Source organism: Ceratosolen solmsi, unplaced genomic scaffold (genome assembly GCF_000503995.2).
Source record: "Ceratosolen solmsi marchali unplaced genomic scaffold, CerSol_1.0 scaffold30, whole genome shotgun sequence".
In the NCBI taxonomy this organism is placed as follows: Eukaryota; Metazoa; Arthropoda; class Insecta; order Hymenoptera; family Agaonidae; genus Ceratosolen; species Ceratosolen solmsi.
Window position 1 is genome coordinate 3078469 of NW_011948421.1, and position 7874 is coordinate 3086342.

The following is a 7874-nucleotide window of genomic DNA, read 5'->3' on the forward strand; positions in this document are numbered from 1 at the left end:
TTTATCTTTATATGTCAATGATATTTCAAATGTTTTTTTAAATATTTGTTTAATTTGAATGAATTTGTTTAATTGCTATTGTTATAGGGTATATATTTCTTGTTAAAGGACTGCTAAACTAAATATAGCAATTTTTTCATTAGCATAAATTTTTTTCTTTCTATTAATGAAATTATTAATACAAATTCATTAAAAATCGTCGTCTCATTCGACTTATTTGAAGCTTATTTTATTAATTTAAAAATTTCAAATATTTAATTTTATCGATTACTTAAAATAACACTTTAAAAAATATTCATTATTTTTAATAACTATACAACGAATCACAATTTTTCGATTCATCAAATGAATGTTGTCAACGAACAAAAACTGTTCTCCTCAAAGTGTCAGATCATTCTAAAATAATAGTATACAGAGTAAACAAAAAAACCAATTATATTCATTTACATGATATGAAAAAAGTTGCATAAATATTATTCTATTAACGTCAACAAAATTAAATTCATTAATGTAATTTACGGATATTTTCATAAAACATCTATTTTAAATACTATTCTTATATTATATTTTTTTGAATATTCGAAAACAGTTACTGTTTTAAATGAAATATATTTAACCATATTTAACTATATAATGAATCACTATATTTATTTTTTGTAAAGTTTTTTTAGTTGTTTTTTTTTTTTATATTTGTCTTTTAATTAAATGACAACTTTTTTTCGAAATAAGTTTTATATGCAAACGAAAATTATTAGTTTCATCACTACTTGGTTATTCATAAATTTGTCATTACATTTAATATTATTCTATTTCACATCTTATAATTTCATATGATTTTTTTCCTTGAAATATTTTAGAAATTGAATTAAATGTTATATATTTAGAAATTTAGAAAGTAGCCCTTTTATGACAATTATTAATTATTAATTTTTATGTATAAGACTAAATGAGATAAGAAGTAATGGATTTCGATGCTTTAAAAAGTGGAACAAATATATCGTAATTTTACAAATAAAGTTTGTCAAATTATGCTGGAAAAGTGTCGTTTCAATCGTTATTAAATATTAAATGAATTTTTAAAATCAAAATAAATTAATGTATTTATTAAAGATAAAATTTTTTTGGGAAAAGTGTATTGTATAAAGAATATTGTAGATAATTAATCAATCAAGTTAATATAAATCTTAATTAATTACGCGAGAAATTAAGGTATCAGTCTCGTTACATTTTTATTAAACAATAAATTTTTATTTTAAATTTATCATAATCATTTTCATTATCCAAGTTTCCTATTTTTAATTACAATTCATGCTTTTAATATCAATAATAAACGTTTAATTAAAATGATGTATTGTCATTTCGTTATATCCATCGAGTCTAGTTGTTAGATAATTACAAAAGAATTAAAATAGAATTTACTAATAATTGCATAATTCTAAGACATGCGCATATTATTAAAATTAATACTTGGGGTAATAAATATATTATACTTTTCTATTGTTACTTTTTATCAAAAATAATACGTTTATGTATGGATAAATCATGTTAAAAATTAATTAAGCGTATTAAAATGTTCGTTAAGATTGTATTAAAAGAATTTATGTTGATATTAAATGTTATAATTCAATAAGCAATATTCTTTATGCCTCGACCATCGTTTGAAGGCAATTGACATTAGCAAATTATTTAACAGCATATTATTGTAGTATATCACGACTTCCCTTTTTCTATTATTGGAAAATGTTTTTATGGAATATAATGTATAATTATGCATACCACAAATTCTAATTGATTATTTATACATTTAGAGCATGTTATAAATTATTTATATTATTTGTATACTTTTATATTATTGTAAAATTAATGGCTACTTATATTATTATATTACTAAGGAATAACATAACAATAGTTACGATTCTATAAATGTCAAATGGTTAAATAAAGAATCTTTTCGAAAGGAAAGGAAAAAAATGGAATGGTGTGAAATGTGATAAGTATAAATTATATGTCTAAATTTAATATATATTATCCAGTTAATAAGTTATATTTTATTGGTATAATCATAGAGACAACAAATACAATAAAAGCAAGTAATAAAATAAATAAGTTGTTACGTGTAAATGGAAAATGGAGCGATAGATAATGAAAAACACAAATAAGTAGTTCAAGATTTAAAGAATTAAAAAGAGAAATAAGTGATCATTAAAAATAAAATTATTTCTATTCGTGCTTGAATTATGGTTTACATAATTACATTTGTAAATGAATGTGTGTGTGTGTGTGTGTGTGTGTGTGTGTGCGCGCGCGCGCGCGCGTGCGTGTGTGCGGTATTGTGTGTGTGAATTTGCTTTATTAATCTTTAAATGTGTTTAAATTTCTAATAATTATATATTCATTTTCAATGCTACCTTGTCGCGTTATTTGATATTATAAATAATGATTATAATACTACTTAACTTTATTATAATTTTTTTTTGACATTATTTTATCCTTAATTATAATTATTCATAGTATGATTATACTGCAATTATTATAATCGAAACCATTTATTTTCATTACATTTTAAATGCACTATTGATTTTATGATTTACTCATTTAATAATTAAAATAATTAATTAAAAATTCAATTAAAATTTTACTTATTTCTTAAAAATTTGGTCCACGCCGATGGTAAAAATTCACCATTAGAATAAAAAAATATATTCAGTCTTGGATACAGTGAAGAATAAATGAAAAGTAAATCTTTTACGCTATAATAATTTTCATATTCAGTCATTTAATATCTGGTCAGTAAGTGATTATATATATATATATATATATATATATGTATATAATATCTTATCAGATGTAATATATTAAAATTTAATATATAATAATAATCTTTGTGATTTTTCATATAAAAATTTGTTTTTTACGCATATTACATTTATCATTATATTTTTCATAATTTAATAACAATACTATATAATTTAAATTAATTTAAAAATCCCACTGAGTTTTTAGATCTAATAAAATTATTAAAATTTTATATTAAAAATTCATTTATATATTTTTAAATTACTGAAGAAAACAACAATAACTGATAAAATTTTTTAATAAAAGCTTATAAAACTTATTGTTAAAGGCTATGATTTTATAGAAATTATTACGTAGAAGAATAACAATATTTTCGACTATTACTTAAATTAATTTATTTTTCAAACACTTTCAATCATACACACATACGCACACGCACATTTACCACCTGCCTAACTACCTATCTATCTGTGGACAAAGAATTCGTTTATGAAGTTCTTGCAATAAACTTTCCTCAATATTTATTCTTTTTATTACTCCAAATAAAACTCAATGTTTTGACGAAATTTAATTTTAATGAAACGAATAATTCGGTTAACATTAAACTTATTACTAATCAATTGAAATAAGAAATAGCATTTAACTTGCATATGTAGAAACGATCATCTATCGTCAATACTTTAAATTTTCTCATTGTTTGACTATTGAATACTAATTTATATTCCAAGTATTAACAACGATAAGAAACTAGTTTTTTTAGCTTTTGTTATAACTGGGCCAAGGAAATAGACAAACTATCTTGAAACAAAAAAGGTAGAAATAAATGAAATCTATTTATTTTACAACTGATAGTTTGACGTTTATAACGTTCTCTGCATACAATAAATGTACTTATCATTATTTTAACGTTTTATTATTTTAAAGTTTTTCATGTCTTTAATAGTATGTTGGTCCTTAGGAGAAATTTAGAAGAAATCTATACTGAGTTATTATGAGTATATAAAATAATAATAAAAATAATTCGATAAATTTTTATATAATTATTTTACTATCGATTTGATGTAATCGAATGGGAATTCGATTTATTATATTTATTAATGCTGATTGTGTTTTATAAACTGTTTGTAAATAATTTTTTTTAATGAAATAAATTAGTCTTTAACTATCGTGTATAGGCAGCGCACAATTTTTAAAACTTGTTCAAATATTTTATATAAGAGCATCAATTAAATTTATATATTTATTTGTAAAAATAGAAATGTTAGGTAGGATTATTAGGTAGAATTGATAAATGTCTATATACCGAAATAGGACATTATTGATTAAACAAAGTGTACATTAATATAAGAAATTAACTTTTCTCTGGATATTTTATTATGACATGTCTTTTAATTTACAGTTCATGTACTTTGTTGTACAATTAAAAATTTCTGAATTATTTTAATTTTCAATCATAATTATCAACAGTTGTAAATTCATGAAATTTGATAAAACTAATTTTCACTTATATATATATATATATATATATATATATATATAATAGTGAAAAGCTTGAATAATATTATAATGATATTAAATAAACATTCAAATGTTTATAAATAATAAATAAATAATATAATTGATAATTAATTGATTATTTCTATTTACAAATTGTATGAATTTATTATAACCATTCACGAATTATGAGAGAATGACAAAATTCTTTCAATCACTTAATTTTTAAATAATATCAAACAAGACTAAATCAATATATTATATACAGGCTTTATATAATATTTATCGTATCATTAAAAATACAAAGTATTATTATTCATAATTTTTATTCAAAACATATTGAAATAAAATGATATTTATTAATATATAATGTACGTAGAGATAAGGATATTCGGGTTTTTCGTTTTGATTACACTTTAAAATAATAATTAAAGAGTTTAATAAATTTTAATATTGTAATTCGAAATGTAATTATAATGGTGAAATAACATTTTGGACTATTGAAATATTTCATCAGATGTCCTCTGAAATTTTCCTACACACTACAACTACATAAGCGATATTAAAATTTCATGGTATTTCAATAAAAACGACTTGATCGCATATAATAAATAACATTCGTAATTACGTAAGCACTGCTCTTACGTTCTCTCTATTCAATTGTTTCTTAACTCGTCCGATAAATCCAAATTTCACGAAACATTTCTTTTTTATATTTATAGATAAATATTATGTATTATGCATTTTTATTCTATATTATAATAATATTATTCATGTCATAAAACTATTTTAATTAGAAATAAAATAGTAAATATAAGCTGTGAATTTTTTTTTTACAACTAATGTTTTATCGTGTGCAATAATTAGTTGAATTAACAAAAAAATCAACATGATATAATGAATTTTACATATGTGAATATATATATTTTCTACAAGTAAATATTGTTATTTTATCGAACAGATTAAAATATAAACAAATATTGTATATGAAATTAATGAATATAATTAATATTTTATCACAGCTTATTATCAGCTTAATCGAGATGTATTCAATAATCTAAAATTTCTTCATTAAACTTAACAATATAATAACGACAATATAAATAATCATCGTATATTGTTAATGATAGTATTGGCATTGATAAGATTAAAATTCAGTTATAATATTAATTTTTCATATGGTCTAAATACAAATACATATTCTATAATTTTTATAAATAATCTGTGATATTAAAACAATTGATAAACCCTCAATCAAGATTAGATATAGGAATATAAATTCGTAATTGAGTTTATTGTTGAGAAAAATTCATTAAAGATAAATTACATTTAGAGAACATAATTAAAAATAAAAACAGAAGAGTATTATATTTATTAAAATTTATTTAACTGTTATTTGATATTATTCATTCATATACAATGAATTGATTGTTATTTAAATGGACGTTGAAGAATGTATTTTAATTATGTGCATTGTTTTGACATTTATGTGCTTTAGTTTTAAATATTTATATTTTTATAAATATATTATAATTTCTTTGATAATGACGGGTCGTAGTAAGGCCATAATATTATATATAAATTTGAATAAATAAAAAACTTTATAAAGGAACTGCAATTATACAGAAAACGTAAGGTTATATTTTAACTTAATCAACTATTTTTAATCGTTATCATTATCTGCATTATAGTATTCATGTATTACATTCCAAAAGTTTCTTGCAAATATGGCAAAATTTGAGATTGAAAGGAAAGTTTTAGAAATAGCTTTGAATTTGGAGAATATAAAATTATTATTAGAAATTATCAATGAATCTAACATCCTATAAATATGTTAATCTATTTTCCATGAATTGATTCCACATTGATCGTAACTTTAAATTTATAATAATTCGCTTTTTAATTCTTTCTCTGCCACTCATTTCACTTACCGAATGATTAATTAATTTTACTTGACTAATTGACTACTTTGTACGCGCGCGCTTTTCCCGGTCGGGACTCTCCCACCTTCTCGCCGAGAAAATCCTTTGAATCAGTATAAATTAATTTTATAAAAACGTTAATAATAATCATGATTTTCTGATTTATTAGAAAATCATGGATCAAGTGTAGAGTGAAGAACGTCGTATTGTCAGCTTAGCATTTATTATTGTATATAGAGAAACGTAAGAACAATCGCTTATTAAAAATACATATATAGGCATAGAATACGGCAATTGAAGTTACATTAAACATTGAAATATGTTTAAAAATATGTAATACTGTGAGCATTTAGGAGGGTTGGGATGGAAAATTAAGGGAGTGAGTTGGAGAGATATTATTTGGAGAGAGAGAGAGAGAGAGAGAGAGAGAGAGAGAGTAGAATGAAGAAATCCAAGGCATCTCTTATCAATATACAAGCCTACCATCCATCATGGGAGAGCATTCGATTAAGTCGATTAGCTGGCAATGCACGTGTTAGGCAGCGGCACGGCTAAGCCCAAATGTAAGGAGGAGTGCGCATTTTATTCATCGTCATCTTGGGAGTGTTGAGATGGTCTGTGTCACGAGGGGCTCACGTACTCGGACGGCCGCTGTCGCAAACTGTCACGCTCTCATCTCCTTATCGAGGAACGTGCGATATCACGTGCGAGCGTCGGTCTGCACGCGTTGCTCACGATGTTGACGCACGGGACGGCGCTCCTTGTGTCTTTCTCCTTGGCGGCGGTAGAGACAGCAGTGGAGGCGGCAGTGGTGGAAGCGGAAGCGTTGGCGCCGGGGCCTAGGAGTGGTGAATCGCCGAGGCGGCTTCGTAAAGGCCATTCGCGTCGCTCGATTCCGGATTCGGGGATTCGGCGGCTTTCGAGCCACGCGATCCGTGGTGCAGTGACTGGCTGTTGTTTGCAAAATCTTTCGCAATATCCAATGCGTATGTCCGCGATTGATAAGCGAGGCCGGTTGCGCGCTTCTCGATTGCGATTTACGACTCAGTCATTCGTTCTCTTACATTAATGCGTTGCCGACCGACTAATTATTATGAACGAGCCTGACATTTTGCTTTAAAAACTGTTTCTATGTCTAAAATGACGCCCGTAACGTTCAGATAAATATTCCTTATTCAAACTAGTAAAACATTGTTTTCTCTGACTCACTTGTTATTCTAACTCATACTATTTTCGTACGCGCTATTAGAAGCTTAAAAGGCGCCGTACTTTTTATCTAAATGAAAATTAATTTTATAGCCAAGAGAGAGAGAGAGAGAGAGAGAGAAGAAAATTGTTGTTAATTATTGCGAGACAAATTTTATAATATTAATTTTTAGAAGTAAATTGGCTTATTCATTATTAATGCGCGTATAAATATTGAAAATTTTTTTCTTATATATTTTCTTGATATGCATGTATCGTATAGGGCAAATTTAAATATACAAATTCTTCAAAAAATTAATCTTTAGCAAATTTTTTTAATTTAATTATTATCAATGATAATTGGATTGGAATTGGATAATTGGAGTAGATATATATTGGTCTAAAAACATTAAATATTATTATCAATAGTTATTTTACATGCTTAACATTAAATTACATTTTTTGTCTTTTCTATCG